We start from the raw sequence: 7,356 nt of genomic DNA on the forward strand, positions 1-7,356 counted from the left end.
TACGCCTCTATTTACAAAGTGTAATTTATTCATGTTATATTGATTAATGTAGTTTGGTTCTGACTGAGAAAATTTTTAAGGGGTCTATTGTCTCTCCTCCCTGCTCCTAGACAGAAAAATATAGGAAATCATTCCTTCAAGGTATTTTGTACTCTCATGTCCCTTCAACAATGAATCATATTTAAGGATTAAATAAAACAGGCAGAATATGAGAATAAGCCGGTGGCATCTTCACACAGTGGGATTTGGCAAAACGAAGACGGCGTGCGTTCGGTTCCTCCACTTGATGTGAGGGAGAAACAGTTGAAATGATCGCATTCCTTCCTTTCCAGAGAGAGAGAGAGAGAGGGAGAGACGAGGGAACATGCTATCACATTCTTTTTTAATCTGCATGTAAGGAGAGATTCTCTTTCGCTCCTTGGCTGTTGTGTTCTGGTTGTCAGGAGAATAAAAGATGACAATTTCCACGATACACGCAATTATGTCACCTTTGGAGATTGATGTAGTCAAAACAGATGTATGTGGAACAGTGGCTTGGCAAATGAACGCCTCAACAGATGACCAGCTGTTGCTAATTAATATACACTGGTTAATTAGGACATGGTGTTGCCATCAATAGTAAACTGTGTGAAATCCATAATTTATGCTCTCATGTTGCTGTTGTGGTGGTGGCAGTGGAAGCTAGAGCTTCTAACTCTGAACAAAGTCAGAGAGCCATGGAGGGATGCAGAGGCCTCATGTTAGAGGGGTACATTAACTGTATTGTTTATGTTAATGAGAAATGCTAAATTTTCTCTCTCCATCAGCAGGTTACCAGTTTAAATGGCAGGGCCCCATGTCTGGATTTGAAAGGTAAGCTAATGTGAAATGTTTGTTCTAACTTTATTTACAACATAGGATATGATTAATATGATATTTTATACAGTGAGTGGTATAGTGCTTGTTGAATGTAAAATGAATGACTATTACAGCCATTACAACAGTGTAAGATTGCAATATTACAATACTAGAAAGTTAGTAGCCCGAAAGACATCACATTCCAGTACATTATACAGATTATTTCTAAGTAGCCATCGGTTTACTGTAACATACATTTACAGTGCCAGTAGAATTTAATCACTCCTCTGATGTTGTGAAGCTTCAGTTTGGGGTTAACCCCTGCCCCCCTTTGATGAGTGTAACAGGAGAGCTGCCACCCCAGTGGGGATGTGTGATTCCAACATGGGGTCATCTTGTTCCCCCCCCTCCTCAGTTGTCACGCACTGATGACATCACACTGGGGTGATGACACCCTGCATTAGTTATTATCTTCCCCAACACAGAGGGGATTAGATAGAGGGGATTTCAGTTCCTCCCCTTCCTTGCGGTTCCCCCTGTTCCTACGGTACTGTTAAGTGATCATTGTTTAAACAATTATTATTATTATTTTTTTGAAATGATTATGCTAATGATGAATAAAGAAGGATGTGTGAGCTGTGAGACAGCGATGTGCTGTTTGCTCCCTCCCTCCGCGGTCATGGAGATAAGAGTTTATGAGGGGAAGGAAGGAAGGAGCTAGGGCCTCTAAGAGAGGCGGACTGATGCTGCGGCCATCAAAGTCTCTCTCTTTGTTCAAAAGTCATCTGGTGTTGAATAATCAGACACCCTTTGATTCATGACTGGGAGGGAGGGAAGGGGACAGTGGATGGGATCTTGTTAGAGAGAGACCGTCTTTCGCCTTTTAACTCTGAGTCGTCGCATCACACTGTGCACTAACTACCAGTCACATAATCTGTGGCGACGCTTTTCTTCTCTCAGAGCTTACTGTACAACTTTAATTCAGAAAGTAAACAATTGCACAGATAAAGAGATGATTTACGTTTTCTAAAGGAGGGGTAGGAGGGGAAGGTTGTTTTGTGTGCTCTAGCCTCCCTGAGTTTCCTAAAATTCCAATCACAAAATAACATTGACTCCTGACTGGGGACATGGCAATCTGACTGTTAGCAAAAAGTCCCAATTATCTTCTGTTTGATTGCTTTCCCTACTCAGGTGAGCGATTAGACCACCTTTCCTGCGAGGCTCTGGAAGTCATACTGAAATCACTGAGCTTTGATTTCATCAATCTGCAAGCGGCAGAGCTGGAGGAAAATGTGAGTTTTATGAGCAAAAACTTATTTTTTCATTTTTTCTTTCCAATTGGGTTTTGTATTCAGCTGTCCCTGTGTATCGGATTTTACTCTCCATCAAAGGAACTGGGAACTCCATTACTATGTTGCTGTTGAATTTAAACCTCGCTCCCTTTTCTTTTTTTCTTCCAGGGAGCATCATCCTTGCTGGATATGATTTTGTATTATGAATCTACCCCCCATCTTGACATCTCTGACAACACCGGCATGGGGATATCTGGTTGGAAGGCCCTCTCTCATTTGATAAAGCAGGTAAATGTAGTTCAGTGTAATGTGTTTCTATGTGTGGATTTAGGCCAGGGGTGAGAGAGTGCACATACTATAGGAGGGAATGTATTCTAGAAGTAAGACGAGTGAGTATTGAGGGCAAAAAAAAGTATATTCAAGTTCAGCAGTTCCCAGAGAAGCTGCCTAGCTTTGTTAGCTAACACACATGCATGCACACAATCGCGCACGCATGCACGCGCCATTACCCACAGTCAGTACCTCAGACTTCATTACCATGGGCATCTGATTAGCTAGCAGAGCCAGGAGAAATGATCCTGCAGATCCCAAATGCTATTTTTGAAGGCCTGCCTGCCAGCCTGGTCGTGTCCTTGGGGTGATAAACCTCTCAGGGCCCATGTCAGGACTCAAAGTATGCAGGGAAAATCTTCGCAAGCATCTTACGTTAGCTGACTGTGTCTGAGAGACAGACAGATAGACAAACAGATGAGGGATCTATAAGTAATTTGCCAATGACAAAATAAGCCCAGATGACAACCTCTACCATTCCTTAGAGTTTCAGAGTGCTGGATGGAATTGGATAGTTATAGTGTAAATTTATTTCAATGTTTGTTCAATTAGTGATAGTTCTTAGATGAAAGAGAGGTGAGGTTTTGCCGCGTGGTGAAATGGACTTCAAGGGTGAGACCAAAAGCCGGCTCTTAGGCAGTATTACTCAAGATCAATCAAAATCACCTTGGTGTAGAGCGAGAGATGGAGGATGCAGCAGGAGAGAAAAAATCTGGACACGTTTGATGTGCCGACCAGACGGACAGAGAGATGGTGGGGGGGATGGAGACTAACAATGGCCCCCAGACCTGCCGCTCTCCCTCCGTCACTCAGGACTGTTTTCTTCTCATCCTTTTTTGATATTCCCCCTCTCCTCTCCTCCTTCAGACAGGCTAGTGGTTGCTGAGGAGAGGTGATGCATGGAGGCCAGTCCCCACCAGGGGCACAGCCTAGCCCTTCAGCCACACTCTCGCTCTGTCACTCTCTCCACCGCTCTCTTTCTGTCAGTCAGTGTTGTTTTGCCTTACTGGCATTCCCCTCTTCCTCTAGTGTTTGAAGGTGAGGTAGAATACGGAGTTCAGTCCACACTTAGGGCACGGCCTAGCCCTTCAGCCTCTCCTCCTTCCCTCCCTGCCATCTTTTTCTGACAGGTTCTGGAAGTGTTTGATCAGAAGTAAAGTACAGAGGCCAGTCCATAACCTAGCATCTCAGACCCTCACTCTCTCTTACACGTCTCTCTCGCTCTCTGTCCCTGTCGTACCCTGTCCTTCCCTCCATCTCTGTTTTTCCATCCCCTCAGTTTTGCTGACTTTCTCTCCCTTTATCTTTGTCCTCTATCTCCCGTCCATCTCTCTCTATCTCTCCCCACCCCACTCTCTCTCTCCCTCTGTCCCCCGCCCTCTCCCTTTCTCCCTCTCTGTGATGAGATCCTTGTGTTTGTCTCTCTGTAGAGTGTGTGTCTGTTGAGGCTGGATGTGTGTAACGTGGCCCTGCTACAGTATCCAGCCCAGGTCCTGTCAAGAGCCCTCCTCAGCAGCAGACTCACCGTGCTGCACCTCCAAAGCACCTGCCTCAGCGGCAGACCCCTCTTCACGCTTGGTATGCCCTGCACGTATGCATAAACGCATACACACACACACAGCTTTGTTTTAGAGAATTATCAGGACTTTTTGGGGAGTAAAAATGTTTTCCCATTCAAAAATATATTTTCAAAACTCTAACCTTAATCCCTAACCCTAACTCTTAAACCCAAACCCCAAACCTAAGACTAAAATAGCATTTGAAGAAATCCAGGACATGGAAAAAAAGTCCTGACTTTTCCAAAATGTTATTATTTTCCTACCTTGTCAGGACATTGTGGTGACTTGTCAGGACATTGTGGTGACTTGTCAGGACATTGTGGTGACTTGTCAGGACATTGTGGTGACTTGTCAGGACATTGTGGTGACTTGTCAGGACATTGTGGTCCTGATAAGGTAGCGAAACATATACACACACACACACACACACACACACACACACACACACACACACACACACACACACACACACAGTCTTGTACAACTAACCTTGTGGGGACACACAATTCAGTCCCATTCAAAATCCTATTTGCCCTAACCCTAACCTTAACCCGAAAACCTAACCTTAACCCTAAACCTAATTCTAAACCCCCTAGAAATAGCATTTGACCTTATGGGGACCAACAAAATTTCCCCATTGGGGCGGCAAGTAGCCTAGTGGTTAGAGCGTTGGACTAGTAACCGAAAGGTTGCAAGATCGAATCCCCGAGCTGACAAGGTAAAAATCTATCCTTCTGCCCCTGAACAAGGCAGTTAACACACTGTTCCTAGGCTGTCATGGAAAATAAGAATTTGTTCTTAACTGACTTTCCTGGTTAAATAAAGTCCCCAGTTGGTAACATTTTTGTTTGTTTACTATTCTTGTGGGGACTTCTGGTACCCACAAGTATATATAAACATGTACACACACACACACACACACACACACACACACACACACACACACACACAATCTGTTATTTCTGAGTTCTTCCTCATGGCCTGATAGGGCTCAGTAGTATCTCCTGTGTGTGTGGGTGTGTGTGTGTGACTGCATATGTGTGTTTTTGTGTGTCTGTTTGTATTTCGTGTGTGTATGTGTGTGCACTCTGTGTTGTCCATGCTCGGACGTGGCCAGCAGGAACAGATGACGGAGGACAAGGAGCGGAGGAGCAGATTTTGGCCCTGTGACCCTCACAGTGGGACTGGCCCGGGATTAGATGTCCTAATCTTCAGCCTGTCACTTTACACACCGCCGCACCGATCCACACCGTCACCGCGGCCAGAGACACTATCCTTTCTACCTAGGACTTTCTGTAGCCAGATACGAGGACCAGTAACCAGGCCTCAGAACAGTTATTTCACCGGGCATCAGGTCTTTCACCAGAGATGCTAAACACATTTTGCCCCGCATTTGGTCTTCACCGAGGTCCAGAGTGCCGCACTTACGATTAATTGTATTTCCTCACTGTTAAAATGTGCAAAAATAACTTTATCCATCGCTTTTTTTCCCTCTAAAAGCCCCATATCCCCAAAAAGTATAGTGTATAAAATATTAGGAACACCTTCTTAATATTGAGTTGCACCCCCACCTTTTACCCTCAGAACTGCCTAATTTTGTCTGGGCATGGACTCTACAAGGTGTCGAAAGCATTCCACAGTTGTGTCAAGTTGGCTGGATGTCCCCTTTGGGTGGTGGACCATTCTTGATACAAATGGGAAACTTTTGAACGTGACACAAACCGGTGCACCTGGCACCTAATACCATACTCCGTTCAAATGCACTTAAATCTTTTGTCTTGCCCGTTCACCCTCTGAAGGGCACGCATACATAATCCATGTCTCAAATGTTTCAAGACGTAAAAATTATTCTTTAACCTGTGGATTTAACATGTGACATCACTAAGGGACATAGCTTTCACGTGGATTCACATGGTCAGTCAATGTCATAGAAATCTCAGTTTATAATGTTTTGTACACTCAGGGATCTCACCATAAGGTCAATGGTGACTTTAAAACAGAGTTTAATGGCTGTGACAGGAGAAAACTGAGGATGGATCAACAATATTATAGTTACTCCACAATACTAACCTAAATGACAGAGTGAAAATATGGAAGCTTGTACAGAATAAAAATATTCCAAAACATACATCCTGTTTGCAATAAGGCACTAACATTAAACTGCAAAGAATGTGACCAAGAAATTAACTTTATGTCCTGAATACATAGTGTTATGTTTGGGTCAAATCCAACAACACATCACTGAATAGCACTCATCATATTTTCAAGCATGGTGGTGACTGCATCATGTTATGGATATGCTAGTCATCGGCAAGGACTATAGAGTTTTCTTTAGGATAAAAAGAAACAGAATAGATTTAAGAACAAGAGTTGCTTACTAAGACGTCATTGAATTTTCTTGAGTGGCCTAGTTACAGTTTTGACTTAAACCAGCTTGAATATCTATGGCGAGATTTGAAAATGGCTGTCAAGCAATGATCAACAACCAACTTGACAAAGCTTGAAGAATTTTTGAAAGAGCAATGTTCAAATATTGTACAATTCAGGTGTGCAAAGCTCTTAGAGACTTACCCAAAAAGACTCACAGCTGTAATCACTGCCAAAGGTGATTCTAACATTTATTGACTCAGGGGGTTGAATACTTATCTAATCAAGTATTGTTTTGTTTTCCATTCATATTTTACTTTCTTTTCTTTCACTTTGACAGATTATTTTGTGTAGATTGTTGACAAATGAAATCCATTTAACTCCACTTTGTAACACAACAAAATGTGAAAAAGTCAAGGGGAGTGGATACTTTCTGAAGGGACTGTGTATATATACAGTACCAGTCGAAAGTTTGGAGACACCTACTCATTCAAAGGTTTTCCTTTATTTTTACTATTTTATACATTGTAGAATAATAGTGAAGACATCAAAACTATGAAATAGCACATATGGAATCATGTAGTAACCAAAAAAGTGTTAAACATATCAAAATATTTATTATATTTGAGATTCTTCAAAGGAACCACCCTTTGCCTCGATAACAGCTTTGCATACTCTTGGCATTCTCTCAACCAGTTTCATGAGGTAGTCACATGGGATGCATTTCAATTAACAGGAGCACCTTGTTAAAAGTTAATTTGTGGAATTTCTTTCCTTCTTAATGCATTTCAGCCAATCAGTTGTGACAACGTAGGGGTACAGAAGAAAGCCCTATTTGGTAAAATACCAGGTCTATATTATGGCAAGAACAGCTCAAATAAGCAAAGGTAATAAGAATAAGACATGAAGGTCAGTCAATAAGGAAAATTTCAAGAACCTTGTTCTTGAAAGTTTATTTTAAGTGCAGTCGC

At 42.5% G+C, this 7,356-nt stretch overlaps 1 long non-coding RNA gene across 1 annotated transcript; it reads left to right on the top strand.

Moving 5' to 3' along the window:
* The first annotated feature begins 807 nt into the window (after positions 1–807).
* LOC123723979 (uncharacterized) lies at positions 808–2,410 on the top strand. The gene is made up of 3 exons (XR_006758867.1): positions 808–852; positions 2,029–2,129; positions 2,298–2,410. It is a non-coding gene; the product is annotated as an uncharacterized lncRNA (long non-coding RNA).
* The last annotated feature ends 4,946 nt before the right edge of the window (positions 2,411–7,356 follow it).

This window comes from Salmo salar, chromosome ssa01 (assembly GCF_905237065.1).
Source record: "Salmo salar chromosome ssa01, Ssal_v3.1, whole genome shotgun sequence".
Classification (NCBI taxonomy): Eukaryota; Metazoa; Chordata; class Actinopteri; order Salmoniformes; family Salmonidae; genus Salmo; species Salmo salar.